Here is a 16128-nt window from a genome sequence, read left to right on the forward strand (position 1 = left end):
CTGATACATGTCGAAAATGTTGGGAGTAGCCATGCCTGCATGCGAGTAAACATAGGAAAATGATAAGACAAGAGGCAAATGAAAATTTATTATACAACAGAATAGAGGTAACAAAGTGAATACCCGAGCTACAACTACTGGTCGCTACACTATTGACTCTATTAGTCATATACTCATTATCTGGCATGAAGAAGTCTGGCCCTAGATTTGGAGCATATGTAAAGTTACCCTCCCCATCAAACAAATGACAAGGAATTGGCAAACCATTTAAAAGCGAAATAACTTTACCGTTATCATCAGAGGATTCTCCCAAGTCCACAATAGGATCTTTGGCCTTTTGTTTCCCCTTGCCTGGGGGAGCAGAAGGTCTTTCTGCAGAAGGATTGCCCGTGGGCTCCCTGATTATAACCCCCGTTGGTCTCCTCCTCCGAGGAGACGCAGGAGGTTGCTGCTCGGGAACCCCCTCGGCAGTGGCTCCGTCCACCACGGACCCTCTAGTTTCATGGCGAGGAGCCAGGAGGCTAGACAGCCTCAAGTTTTCTTCAGTTACCAGGGTCTTGACACTTTTTGTTGCGTCAGTCATCCTAGCCAAAGTGTTGGACCTCAACACCATGTCTGGTGTTGGGGTCGGACGTAACCATGGGCCTGAAAAATAGATTACAGTTTGAGAAAAATAAAAGGGAACACCTCGATGAAAAGTATCGACCAGTCGAAGACAAGCTCTTACCTCCTCGAGCGAAGGCCAAGTTGTTGCTGGTTATGTCCGGGGTAAGGAAGTACTCCTTATTGTACTGCCCCACATTCAAGATATGCGTAGTGTCACTCAGGAATGTTCGATTGGTCTCCTGGTGACAGAAGTGGAAGAAACCCGTTCTGTGCTGTTGCGGGTTAGATTTGAGGTCAAAAAGATAGTTGACCTCATGAGGCGTAGGCTTTGGCCATTTCTTAAGTTTATACAGGATAAAGAGTGCGGCCAGCATCCTATATCTATTTGGAGTGATTTGGAAGGGGGCAACACCGAAATAATTGGCCACCCCCTCATAAAAAGGATGAAGAGGGAGATAAGCTCCCGCCTCAATGTGATACCGGGACCAGGCGCTGTTTGCACCTCCGGGGAGGTTAGCCCTCTGGTCTGCGGCAGGACGTATAATGGAAACCCCTGTGAGAGGGAATTTCCTGAAGTATTTAGCAACCATTCGCATGGTCACTGAGCTGGCCGGGGAAGTGTACCACTCGACATCATGCATATTCTGATGGCGAGGGCGGGCCCTAGTTTGGATATTAGGTTCGGGAACAATATTTTCTCGACCACTGGTCGAGGGAGCCCTAGCCTGCGAATCAGGCTGGGCAGGAGAATTTGGGCTGTTTTAAGACTTAGGCCTTTTCTTGCCTAAAGATTTAGAGCGGGCCATTGGAGTAGAAAGGTGGGGTCTGGAAGAGGATCGCGAGAAAGGAATCTCGTGGACACGGTCGGCCGGTTGTTCTTCTCCCTCGAGCAGCTGGGCGAGAAGGTCGTCGTCAATGGGCCTCTCACCTCCCCACAAATCTGGCATTAAAGTCTGCAAATAGAAGAATGGGGAGGTGAGGGTAAAAACTTTTAAAGGCTTTTTAGAATAACGCTGGTCGGGTATAAAAGTTAAGCCTTTATACAACAGCATTCTAACAAAAAGCTAAATTTTTCTACACGAACAGTTTGAAAAATGGATCAAAGGGTGAAAACAAAAGTTTTTTTGAGAAAGCTTTTTCAACTCCCCTTAGGGCGGGAAAAACCTATTTTCCAACTAGCCTAAAGATCGAACTTTTACTTCGATTTTACGTCCTAAAAAGCATGATCCTGAATTTTAAACTAACTCGTAACTCTATTTTGCCTACAAAACATTCTGCCTACAAGCGTCTTAAACCAGAAATCATTCTCTTGGTAAGTTTTCAAACAATCCACATTTAGAGGCATGCACCACGAAAATTTAAAGCATGAGAATTCGAAAACTTACCAAGAGAATGATCGTGGAGGTGGAAAAAGGGCCTTCGGGAATCAGGAAACTCTCGGACGGGGTCTTGAAAATACAGAGGAAACGGTCTTCAGGAACGGTAAAAGCTCTGGTTTATAGGTTTTCTTGCGAAGACGATGGTGTGCGTAAAAAGAAAATAAAGACTTCGTAGGTCTTATATAAGTTTGTCTATGGCATTAAAAAGATGTAATCATTAGTTTCCCTTTTTTCAAAGTATGGGGAAGCGGGATGGCCGTCAAAATCATTTCTGGGGAGTCGAAAAGACGTGATTAGACAGAGGTAGGTTACTTTTTCCAAGAACACACGAAGGGTTTTGACACGTCAGGCGGGGTTACCGAAGAGTCGTTCGTTCAAAAGTTTATTTACTGCTCGTGGTAAATAAACTTGGAGGGCAAATGTTATCCAAAAAAATGAGCATTGATGACGTGGAAAGAGATCCCTGGACACATGGCTGACACCTGGAAACGTTCTGCTAGAGTATCGACCAGAAGACGCATTAGAAGCAGTAAGCGGCCCAGTCTTACCTGCGACCAGGATCGTCGATAGTTCCGCATACAAGGCAGCATTAATGGGAAGATCTTTATGAATCCCGAATTTATCTCACACAATCTCCTGAGTATTCGATTATTCAGGAAATAATATCTGTAACAATCTTCTGTAATCCCCCTTTGAGCCTATAAAATAGCAAGAGATAGCTCAAAGGAGGGACTTTTTGGCTTTTGAATCATTTGAGACTATAGTAGTTCTCCTAGCAATATTGTATTGTTCTTCAGAGGTAAGTGAAACTCATTGAACCCTTGTTCTTTGATCACTCCTTTGATCCTTAGATCAATATCAACCTAAGTGGACGTAGGTCATTACCAGATCTTGGGGCCGAACCACTATAAAATACTGTGTCTTATTTACTTTTGTCATTACGTTTTTCTCTATGCATTCATTCACATCAAGCATATTCTGACTCCGTGTCAGTTGGCCAAATCTTGGGTCAACAAGGGTATACATATTTATATATTATATATATATACATATATATAAAAGCAAACTATATATATATTCTGAGTTGGGTTTCAGCTTACCTGGGCTTCGGCGTCTGAGAGATCAGGGAGAGATCAGAGAGCAGACCGAGAGTGAGGGTGAGGTGAGGGTGCGACGACAGAGAGATCGAGAGTGAGAGTGAGAGTGAGGGTGAGGGTGCGGCGACGGTGGCGGTGCGGCTACAATCAGCTGGCTGAGATTGAGAGTGAGGGTGAGGGTGCGGCGACGGTGGCGGTGAGGCTGAGATCGAGAGTGAGGGTGAGGGTGCGGCGGCGGTGCGACGGCGGTGAGGCTGAGATCGAGAGTGAGAGTGAGAGTCAGGGTGAGGGTGAGGGTGAGGGTGAGGGTGCAGCGGCGACGGTGGCGGTGAGGCTGAGATCGAGAGTGAGGGTTAGGGTGAGGGTGCAGCGGCGGTGCGGCGGTGGTGAGGCTGAGATCGAGAGTGAGGGTGAGGGTGAGGGTGAGGTCTGCGGCAATAAAGAAATCGAAACTATATGGCAAAGAGGAAAATGAGGGTCTGCGACTGTGTAATTAGGTTTTATGCGGTGGAGGAGAATGATAAAATGTATTAGGGGCAACATTTTATAATATTAGGGGCGACACGTCGCCCCTAATAATTTTCAGAAATATGGAAAATTTATCAACATCAGGGGCGATTTATACCAATATCTGGGGCGACTAATGATGTGTCGCCCCTGATTTCTAGAATATTAGGGGCGACACGTCGCCCCTAATAATTTTTACAAATGGCGAAAATTTCTCAACATCAGGGGCGATTTATACCAATATCAGGGGCGACTAATGATGTGTCGCCCCTGATTTCTAGAATATTAGGGGCGACACGTCGCCCCTAATAATTTTCACAAATGGGGAAAATTTCTCAACATCAGGGGCGATTTATACCAATATCAGGGGCGACTAATGATGTGTCGCCCTTGATTTCTAGAATATTAGAGGCGACATATAGTCGCCCCTAATAGAGTCGCCTCTAAAACCAATATTTCTTGTAGTGATTTGAGATATCTAGCAGGAGTTGATCCTTTCAAGCAAGATAGCGATTTAGTCACAAGGGGGACTTATACTTGGCTCGGGGTGAGCTAAGGGTTATTTCAATAATTCAGTGAGCTACCAAGATTCATTAGAGCATGAGTCGTATTTTGGAAAAAATAGTGATATTCTGTATTTGGCAGAATTAATTGGGATTATAAGTGTACTGTGAGACAGGAGTGTAAAATGACGATTTTTCTCTTAGTGGGCTTTGAGAGGGAAGTGTTGTATTAAGGGCATTTTGGTCATTTGGACCATGGGTTTAACTTTAGATAGCTGAGTTTACTAACTCATAACCAAAAATTTAAAACAAAACACTTATATTTCTTTCTCTCTCTCACTACTTTCATTCTCTCCCTTGTGTGTGTGTGGTTAGTGAGTTTTTGAAGAAACCCTTGAAAAACAAGGCTTGGTGGGAATTAAAATTTGTTTTGAGAGAGTATAGAAGCTGTCAAGCTAGGGGAAACAGTTGGGAATTTTCCTTGACAAAGGTAACTCTGTTTTTCTTTAAGCTTTTGGTTTTGTTTTTAAAAATTTTGAAAGAATTACTTGGAGGTTGAGTTTCAGTTAATTTTTAAGATTGTTTATTGTGTTTTTGAGCTGATGAGACCATTATTATGGTCAAAACTATGTTTTGGGATTAATTTGGGGTTAGTTGCGATTTTTGGAATCGCTGGTTTTTGAAGTCGTAGGGTCGCACTGCGGCGCTGTTCATGGGGCGTCGCGGTCCAGATGAACATCCCCGCTTCGAACTGCCTTAGCGCCATGGCGCAGATGCAGGATTTTTTGGGTTCTCTGCCTAGTTGAGCATCGCAATTTTTTTGTAGGGGTGACGCCGCCAAATAGAGAAAAGTGAGGAAAATGTGTTTTGGGTCGTGGGAACCCAAACCTAAGGGCTAGGGAATGGTTCTACTACCCGATTTAGTAGAATTCAAGGTCCTGGAGGCTAGGACTTGGTCCAGAAGCCTTTATTGATTCGTTTCTTGATAGTTATTCCTTGTTATGGTTGTGACTAGGGTGAACCGTTAGGCCTGGCAGGAAAGGATCGTACTCGGGGTTGTCATACACTATTCACTAAAGACCTGAGGTAAGAAAACTGCACCTGGACTGTGGTTAGGGCTTGAGCCCTGGTTATCGAACATGGTTGTAATCATGCTTAGAATGTTTTGTTATACATGTTGATTGCGCTGTGCATACCTATGTTAAATGATGACCGTCCATCTAATATACCTGATTAAAAGGCTCGACTTATAAGTCGAGGGTTTACAAGGCTCGGCTTATAAGTCGAGGGCTTACAAGGCTCGGCTTATAAGTCAAGGGTTTACAAAGCTCGACTTATTAGTTGAGGGTATATCTAGCTAAAAGGCTAGATAAGTCGAGGGTCGCAACAGTGTGCTGAATGCAGGCCGATGTCATTATATGTCATATCTGATTGAATGGCTCAGAAATCGAGAGTATTCGACTGAAAAGCTCGACTTATAAGTCAAGGATCTATCTATTGTATCTGATTAAAAGCTCGGCTTATTATTCGATGGCATATCTGGTTAAAAGGCTCGACTTATAAGTCGAGGGTTTACAAGGCTCGATCTACAAGTGGAGGGCTTAAAGGCCCGACTTATGAGTCAAGGACAACAATAGTGTGTTGAATGTTGGCCGATGTGGTTAAGCCAACCTAGAAGCGTGATATACGCTTGAACAACCCTATGCCCCCCCTGGAAAATAAAGCACAAGATGTGTCGGGCCAGCTCTAAGGCTGGTTAGATGGAAATAGGGTAGTAGCCCCCCAATGTGACTTTATAGTCGCTTATGTGGGTTAAAATCTCGACTTATAAGTCGTGGATGACATTAGCATGCAAAACATAGGCCGAAATGGCAGGGCCAACATTGAAGCTCAACTTATAAGTCGTGGACGACATCATTGTGTGAAACACAGGCTGTAATGGCGGGGCTAATATAGAAGTATGATATATGCTTGCACAGCTCTATAGCCGCTCGGAACATGGAGTGTGGTGTACGTTTTGCCGGCTCTATAGCCATTTCTAAAAGGAATAGTGAAATAGGCACCTGTGTGGATCCATGGCCGCTTAAATGGATTAAATGCATGTACGAGTATGGTTATTACTTCTAGGCATGTTAGTTATGATTCTTAAGCTATAGATTAACTGCTCGTGGGCATGTTTATGTTTTCTTGCTGAGCATTGGCTCACGGGTGCTACATGGTACAGTTTAGGGCAAGGGAAAGCTACACCAACCATGAGTTGGAGAGCTTCATGGGCAGAATGTACATATGCGGACCGCTCGACCACCACAGTCAAGGGTATCCGTTGGAACTAGGGTTGGACCCTGATTTTGCTGCTTAGTTCAGATTTTGTATTCATTTTGAGTCTGTAACAATTTTAAACTCAGTTGGGATCCCATGTATCGAACTCAAACTCTTTTAATTGAATGGTTGAATTTTGACCAAAATTTTTAGTACCTAAACCTGGTGTTAGTTTCAATTACACGTTTTAAGTCCAAATGACTCATTTAGCGAGTTAAGCACTATTTGATTTGCATATTGTAACAGACCTAGATTAGCATTACAACTTGGTATCAAAACGGTTTAGATTTAAGGGTTTCTAAAGATTGGCTGGGCATGTACACTTGCTGCTAAAGACAAGCTCGACCTAGGGTTCGGTAACTATTAATTAGAATATGTGTTTACATATCTATTTGATATATGACTGCCTTATCTACATGCTTCAATAGGAAGCATGAGTTATACTGATAGGGCTTGGCCCTTGATTTTTGTGTAGGTGATAAAAGACGTGCTTATTACACTATTACTGCTATGAATATTGAAGGAAAGATTTTTAGTTCGGTCTTGGACTGTGGGGTGGTGCTGGGCACCGTTATTGTTGCATGATCAGCTGAGTCATTGATTAAGATAGACTTCGAAGTATGCTTCTAGGGCAATCAAATGAACTAGCTGGTGTTGGAATTCAGGTCAGAGACAACGACTAGGGTCAGAACCCTCTGCCAACTCTTGAGAACTAGCAACATGTGCTTGTTAACATGCAAGCTAGATTGCAGAGGCAGGAAGAAGAGATCTGCCTACTGAGACAGCACCAGGTTCCAGTAGAGAACGTTGCACCAGTTGTGCCACCTGTTGTACCCTCCTACCTATGAGGGAGGGCCAGATCCACTGGGAGCTGTGCAGTGCATGGGTATGACCACCTCCATCCTGGACTTTATGGGGGTGGCGGGTAATGACAGAGTGGTTTGTGCCACATTCATGTTTCGAGAGGACGCTCGAATCTAGTGGGAAGTGGTATCCCATACCAAAGATGTGAAGACTCCGAGCATGGAAGAGTTTAGAGAATTGTTCAATGAGAAATACTATAACAATGCAGTCAGAGCTGCAACTGTAGATGAGTTCAGTAATCTAGTGTAAGGCACGATGACTGTTACAGAGTACGCTCTGAAATTTGATAGGTTGGCCAAGTTCGCTTCAGACTTGGTGCAAAGAGATGTGATAAGAAATGAGAGATTTGTTCGAGGGATAAATGTTATGATAGCCTGAGATGTTAAGATTACTTCGGTACCTGGAGTGACGACTTATGATCGGGTAGTGGAGAAGGCCCTTTCTGCTGAGGGCGCTGAAAACAAGATCTAGCACAAGAACGTGACAAAAAGGGACACCAGGAGGGTGGGACCTCCCTTTAGTTGATCTGGTAGGGGCGGAGGCCCTAGTGACCAGAAGAGGAAGACCCCAGACACTAATAGAGTTACAAGCACAGACAGGAGGCCATGTGGTATACAGGTTGGCCGCCAAGGCGGCAATGAGAGTTGGAGGACTTATCCAGAATGTGCCAAATGCAGGAGACGTCATCTGGGAGAGTGGCCAGTGAAGGCCTAATTTTTATGTGGTAAAGTTGGGCACCTCAAGAAATATTGCCTAAGAGTGAAGAAGGAAGAACCAACGAAGGTGGACAACTTGGCTCCAGCTCGAGTGTTCATATTAACATAGTCAGAGGATGATGCCCGACCCTTAATAGTGACAAGTGAGCTTTCTAGTGCTGGACTTCATATACTATTTTGATTGATTATGGGGATACACACTCCTTTGTATCTAGTAGAGAGATTGATAGGTTGTGTAGACCATGTGTGTAATGTCCCGAATTCGCTAATAAGGCTTAATGCCTTGATTATTGTGCCAGAATGCCATAATTGGATTTTTATGTGTTAATTGTGATTATACATGTGCGATTAGGTGATTTATATGAGTTATATCATGTTATGGCTGCTTATGCATGTTTAAGTGTATTAAATGTGGTTATAGGCCTGATTCTGTTAAAATGGCATTTTCGTAATTTTTGACCCGTTAAGGGTATATTTGTATTATACATGCTTTATGAGTGAGACCACATTATTATGTGGATATATTTGAGATGTGTGGCCCGAGGCGATCTTAGTGAGTAATTTGGCGGAAAAGTCACATCGGGGGGTTAATACCCGGCTCGGGGTGAGCCTAGGAATATTTTGGTAATTTAGTACATTGACGAGGTTTATCGGGTAATGGGAATTTATTTGGTGACTGTTTGGGTATGTCGGGATTAATTGGGAATTTATAGTGCTACTTGAGGTTTAGCGGGAAAAGGGTGGTAAAAGACGATTTTGCCCATGAGGGCATTAGAGAACCAAGGTAAAGGCTAGGGGCATTTTGGTTTTTTCCCTAGCCTTGGATTACCTTAGTCACTTAGAACCTGTAGGAATTAGAACGTAGTAGAACACTCAGCTCCCACAACTCTCTCTCTCTCTCTCTCTCTCTCTTGTTCATCTCTTCTCTCTTGAGCACTTGGGGACTTTTGAGTTTTGGTAAGGGTTTGAGTTGCCTTTTGGGGTATAAATATTACTTATGTTGTGTTAGTAAGAGTTCTAGGTTCAGTTGGAAACTTTGGGGAAGCTTTGGGACTGCTTTTGGAGGTTTTGGTTCGGAGGAAATGGTTGGAAAGTGTTGGAAATTCTGGGTTTGCGAGGTTGCGCCGCGCTGCTGTTCTTGGAGCACCGCGGCCCGCATGAGCTCAAGATCTAGGGAGGTTCTCTGAATCACCTTAGCACCATGGCGCTTGTTGGGCTGCACCGCAGCGCGTGTCCAGGGAAAATAAGGGTCAGGGTTATTTGACCTGTAGAGAGCCGCATCGCTTGTGTGGGGCGCCGCGACTCAAATTAGGGGTTTTTCCCAATGAGGGTTTTTAAGCATGGAAACTCAAACTTAAATGCTCGAGAAGGATTCTACTACCCGGTTTAGTAGAAATCGAGGTCCTGGAGGCTAGGAATTTATCTTGAAGCTTTTAAATAGTTTAGTTCTTGATGGTTATGTGTTATTATGTTGTGACTAGGTTATACCGTTAGGCTCGAGAGTAAGGATCGTGCTCGGGGTCACCATACGCTATTTTCTCAGAATACAAGGTAAGAAAATTTCACCCTGGTTGTAGTTGGGGCTCGGGCCACTATTAATGGATATGACTATTGTGGATGTTAAAATCTACCTACTCCCAAGTGATTTTCACTTTGTTTCATCGAGGGCATCGAGTATGAGTTGGAGGCAAAAGGATACTACGTGCTACCGAGAGACTGTGGATGCAAAAATTCCACACCAAGTATGAATAAATGAAATATTTCCAAAAGCGTATAGCCTGTAGTCCCAAGGTGACACACTCCAGAGGTAGTCCCGAACATGTCCGCGTCTCGCACCTAGTGAGACCCTCATCTCATGCCTTGGGTTGCACGTTGAGTCCCGGTGGCGCCTCACGCCCAGAAGGAACCTCACGTCTAGTTGAAGGGCCGCCCAGAAGGTGCCTCACACTCAGTAGGCGCTTCGTGCATCATTCCCAATCGAAGGGCCTCGCGCCCAGCAGGCGCCTCGAGCTCATCTGAAGGGCCTCACGTCCAGCAAGCGTCTCCCCCCTTGCGCCCAGCAGGTGCCTCACATCCGGCCGAGGGGACTCACGCCCAACAGACACTTACTCCATCTCACACCTTGCGTAAAAGTTTTGGCGAGGCACAGCCTTGCCCACGGAGCCTCACTTCGTGCTAAGGGTTTCGCGAGGTCATCCTTCGCACCTGGTGCACATCTTGTGCAGACTATGTTGCGAGGCACTTGCCTCACCTATGATGTTGTACCTTGTGTCGTGGATATTGAGCCTAAGGTTTGAGAGGCCCCTCACGTCTCATTTTCATAGGGCCATCTTGCGAGGTCCTTGCTCCCCAGGCATCTTCGAACCATGTCATCCATGATAACATATAAAGATTTTAATACTTGAAGCTCGTAGGAATAAGGTACCTTATGAGGGTGAGAACCTAAGAATGACTCCAGGAGCTTGTACAGGTACATAATGCACCTACCAACCAACCAACCAAGAGGAGTTAGAGTATGGACACGATGTCCACGCCAGACAAGTAGTGGCAGTACAGGAATGATACACAGTAAGGACTCCCTTAGCACGCTTATGAGGTCCGTACCCGACAAGTAGTTGTTAGGAAAATATGTATTTGTCTCAATGAAAATGGTAAGAAAATTACAACTCTATGCAAAAATGTTACAATAGATAAGGATTGATTACAACTCTATAACTAAAAATACAAATGAACAAAAGAAGAAGAAGAAGAAGAAGAAGAAGAAGAAGAAGAAGAAGAAGAAGAAGAAGAAGAAGAAGAAGAGAATAGTGAAATACAACTCTAAGCAAAAGATTACAAATAAAGTAAAGTGTTTGAAACAAAACAAAAGAAAAGATTACAACTTTTAAACAAGAAATACAAGTAAATAGAGAAGAAGAATATAATGACGAAAAGCAATAGAATAAAAGAAAGGAACAAGAAACAAAAGATAAACAACTCTCACTCACACTACCGAAGTGAAGAGTGTTGGGGATCACCAACTTGAACAAGGTTTGAAATCTTTGTCCAAAAGCTTATTTCCCCCTAACTCAAGCACTAAGGGATCTCTCACAGATTATAGGAAATGCTTTATGGAATTATCAAGCCTCAAGGTGTTTCTAGCCAAGTGCTCTAATGGATAGAAAAATTGTGTCTTTCAAGTGAGCAATAGGCTCCTATTATAGAGTTTAGAGAAACCCTTTGAATTTCAAATTCCACCAACCCTCATGGCTATTACCAATGATAAATTGGATGTTTATGGAATTAAAAGTGAGATTTGAGAGTTATTTTGGTTTTTGGAGCCGTTCAACACAATTTGGAAAAAACTGAAAAATGGTCAGTTTTTGGCCTGTGGCCGCGGCCAGGGACATTAGTGGCCGCGGCCATTGCTCTCTGTCCCATAGTCTGCGGCCACCAACATTCAGTGGCAGCGGTCACTGACCATTTTCGGCACAAAATTTGTGCTGTTTTTCCAAACGGTTCCAAACCCTCCCAAATGATTTTGTAACCCCCAAAACACATATTGGGGTTAAAATTATATCTCTAACAGCCATTACACATATGGCTTTATGAAATTCATCTCAATATTGTGTAACACCAAATTTACACAATAAAGGGTAATATTTGGAAGTTACAAATTTGTAGCTAAATTTGTAACACCAAATATGTTACATATTTGAATATTTCTCATATATCTAAATATTGTAACTCTCAATTATATTTTACAATATGTGACACTCTTTGTCACATTTATTTAATCTAAAACATTATATTATAATATAATATAATATTACAGTATATTATAAAATAATATAACATTCCCCCACTAGATTAAATAGTTATCTATTGTAACACTTATTTAATCCATCATTATATGTAAAATATAACAAATCCCCCACTTGATTAAATAAGAACTCTCTCTTATAGGAGTTATTGCATTAGTGCATAAAGTAAAGTGTTTTTCAACTTGAACTTTACTATAGTGTAATTATCACAAAATTTGTCGAAAATTTGGTTGCACTAGGCATTGAACCATCTTTCATGATAACAAATCGGTGACAACACACACACCTTTGCGATGTTTGTTGGTTTTTATAGATCAAATCAGAGATTATACACAGCGGAACAACAATCAAAATTGTTAATTTAACCCCACAAGATTTCTAGATCTACTTCTTCACATACATATATATACTAAATCAAAGATATGAATAGAAAATTACCTCAAGTCCTTCCTTGCTGCTATCTTTTTGTACGGAAAAAATCCTCGAGATCTCACACCAAGATCTTCCAAAATGTTCTCAACACACAAAGAACGAGTGTGGGCTCGCTATACAAAATAATAGGCAAAATATATTAATCAGATGTTCTCAACACATGAGATCTGATAAAGTTTGGACCTAAGTTTGTGAAGAACAGTGACCTATGCTTGTATCACTATTCTCTTTCTCTCAGGGAGATTTCACGATATATTTTCTATCACTGAAAAGTATCGCTCTCGAAAAAGCTGATCTCCTATATTTAATGTATCCAATATATTAAAAAAATATTAGTTATTTAAAACAATTTAAAAATAACTAATCAGTTATCAGATTTTGCTTAAATAATAATATTTTAATCATATTACAATATCTCATTATTTATTTAATATTTAAATAACTAAAATTGTGGAACAAAGAAACTTCTAGGAGCTTCTTGTGCGTGTAGCACAGTGACTGTGCACTGTGCTACACGTGTACCACCTGCCAAGGAAGGCATGTGATTTTTCCCAATTTTTATTATTATTTAAATACCAAAAATCCCAAAAAGAAATTAATTCAAAATTAATTATATTTTTGTTAAATCAAATAATTAATTAATTATACAATAAGTATGTTTAGAGCATAGAAAAAATATTTTACTTATCAAATAAGTCATTTTGCCCATTTTTGTATTTATCTTTGTCAGTGTTTGTTTGAGCCATTTCGGGGATCATGGACCTATAACATTAAGCTCCAATAAATTAAAACTAAATAATTAAACTCTTTAATTATAATAGTTAATTTATTAATTCTGATATTTCTCCACTAAAAATTCAGAATTGAACTCTTTATGTTATAGATATACTTTTACAGAAATCTTATTTTAAGATGTCCATTGATATAACCATCTTACAATAGTTCAACCCTCTAATTAATTAGTTCATAAATTAGAATGAAATAATTACCATTTTACCTTTCTAATTTACTTCTTATTCCTTAAGTACCATGAATTCACTAGTGAATAATTAATCTATAATCTAATTATAGATTTGACCTCAAAATCATTCAGTTACAGAATTAACCCTTAAGGGAACTAATATAGTTCGTTCATTTCATCTATTTTCTTTAGTATACTCACCTTTCTATTATGGCTTTTAGGAGTATTCCAAAGTCCCGATCCTATTCTCATATCCCAGTATATTGGTAAGGAAAATAGGATAGGACTTTATATGTTATATGTTATCTTATGATATGTTGTGTTATGAAATGTTATATTATGTATGTTGGTAGACTTGGGAATATGACTTGTATAGCTAACAAGCCCCAATAAATTTATGGGCATATGACTTGCTTAGCTAGCAAGCCCCACAAATCTAATGGGCATATGACTTGATTAGTTAACAAGCCCCAAGTAGTATAATGGCCATTGTAGTAGTATATGACATATGTTTATGATGTAACATATGTTATGATAGAATTTTATGTATATGATTTATGTTGTTAGTTTTTCCTTGCTGGGCATTAGGCTCATTCCTTTATGTTTATATGTGCAGGAAAATAGCTATGGCGGTGGAAAGGTTCTTGGCAGCTTGGGGGTTGGGATGGAATCGATGGACTGAGCATTCGATTAGAGGATGAAGTCTTTAAGTCTTTAAATTATGATTTCCATGTATTATTTTCCGCACTTGATTTTGTAACCCATTTATTTAAGTTATGTTTTGCTTTATTTTCAAAACAATGGGATCCCACATCCTAAGTAAAATATTTATGTATTCAAACCTTTTCTTTATATAATAAAGTTATGATGTTTTCATATGTACGTTTTCTTATGATTAGTATAGTAGTTATTAATGGTCCAAGGTTTAGAATAGTTGGGTTGTTACAAGGGGGGAGCTGCAGCTCGCGGGGTGCTGGAGGGTTCCCTGATGGTCACTCCAGTTGTCCTCCTCCTTTGAGGTTGTGACACATCTGGGTGTTGCTCGGGAATTTCCTCGCTGATGGAACTCCCCGTTTTTGACTCTGTCACATCCTGGTGAGGTGCCAGAAGCCTGACCAGCCTCAAGTTAGCTTCTGTGACCAAATGCTTGATGCTCTTCTCTACGTCAGTCATGCTGGCCAAGAGTGCTTATCAGATCTCCATCTCTGGAGTGGGAGCCGGTCGCAGCCATGGACCTAAAATACGCTAAATATCTAAGGGGAATGCAGGAAGAATTTTAAAAAATAAGCGACCAGGAGGCCTAAGAAATTACCTCCTTGTGTGAAGGGCAGGTTGTTCGCGACCATGTCGGTAGTCAGAAAGTACCCTAGATGGTACTTCCCCACGTTGGATATGAATGTAGTATCTCTCAGGAAAATGCGTGTCATTTCCTGGTGGCAGAAATGGAAGAACCCCATGTTTTCTTGGTTTTGGTTGGATTTTAGGTCGAACAGGTAGTTGACCTCATGTGGTGTGGGGACAGGCCAGATTTTATGGCTATAAAGGATATAGAGTGCAGAAAGTATTCTATATCCATTAGGGGTTATTTGAAAAGGAGCGACCCCAAAATAGTTGGCCACTCCTTGGAAGAAAGGATGGAGAGTCAGGATCACTCCTGCCTCGATGTGGTACCTCGACCAGGCGCTGAACGCGCCTCCAGGAAAATTCGCTCATTGGTCTCTAATGGGTTGGACTAGGGTCACCCCAAGAAGTCCATATTTTTTAATGTAATTTGTAATCATCCTAACCGTTACTCGGCTAGGAGGGGCAACGTACCATTCAATGTCTGGTTGAATGACGTTTCAAAGTTGGGCGTGAATCTAGATGCCAAGGTCGGGGATATTTCTTTCTCGACCACTGGTCGAGGGAATTTCAGCTTGAGGAGCAGGCTGATTTGAAGGATTGGAAGGTTTCTTTTTCTGGGCTTTAGACTTTACTCGACCCATATGTTGACGTGGGATAACAGAATAAATATGTTCCTCCTTTCTCGGATAATAAATATGAAAGCCTAGTCATAAATAAACGTATAAACATATCCCGAGTCTCTGGGGATCCTAGAATATGCATTATAGTTAAATCGTCACGAGCTGGATATCTCCTCCAAACTCGTGCTTTGATAGTTATCTGATTCTGAGCTTGTGCTTAACAACCATCATGTTCTTAGTTCGCGGTAAACTAAGGAAGCCTAACACCATGTCTGATATTTATGAATCCTGAGCTGTCCACATGGATAATAAGCAGATATTCTACTTGTTTATTTTCCGTGTATTTATCTGCTAGTTGTACCTGAGTTTAGTAAATGAACTTATGCTAAAAATAGGATACAACATTTTCCCCCCAAGCTCCTACTCGTGTATGATGTCATCATTTTAGACCTACACAGTAAGGGCTTTTAAACTTCTGCTACATAAAACCATGCCTACCTACTACTCGAGTACTGGACACGTGGTCTACTGCAATTGGCGTCTGTTCGGGTTTCGAGGACTGCAATTATTGTCTTGTCAACTTTTTTCTGCCATCTGGTCTATTTAATCTTGGCCCTTGGATCTCAAGATACTCGAATTGGATGGCCCAGATTAATTTCCATAGTTTACGTATAAATAGGGTGATTAGATTTCAAACCTCACCACCTTTGCATTTGAAAATTTCCCATTTCTAAACTCTCAAGCTTCCCTTCTTCTTCCCCAGAATCCCCAAAACTTTTCATCATGCCCAATCATTCAGAAGCTTTCCAAGAGCTTTTCGTGATTTGAGTCTACATTCTCCGATCATCGAACACATTTCCTGTAAGTATCTCAGTCTTTGCTTTGAACGAAATTCTTTATTCTTCATGACCCAAAGAAACTTCTTTTTCTTCTTTTTAGCAATTTTCATCATTCGGTATTGTTAGACTTTTATGAAT

This window comes from Humulus lupulus, chromosome 8 (assembly GCF_963169125.1).
Source record: "Humulus lupulus chromosome 8, drHumLupu1.1, whole genome shotgun sequence".
Taxonomy (NCBI): domain Eukaryota; kingdom Viridiplantae; phylum Streptophyta; class Magnoliopsida; order Rosales; family Cannabaceae; genus Humulus; species Humulus lupulus.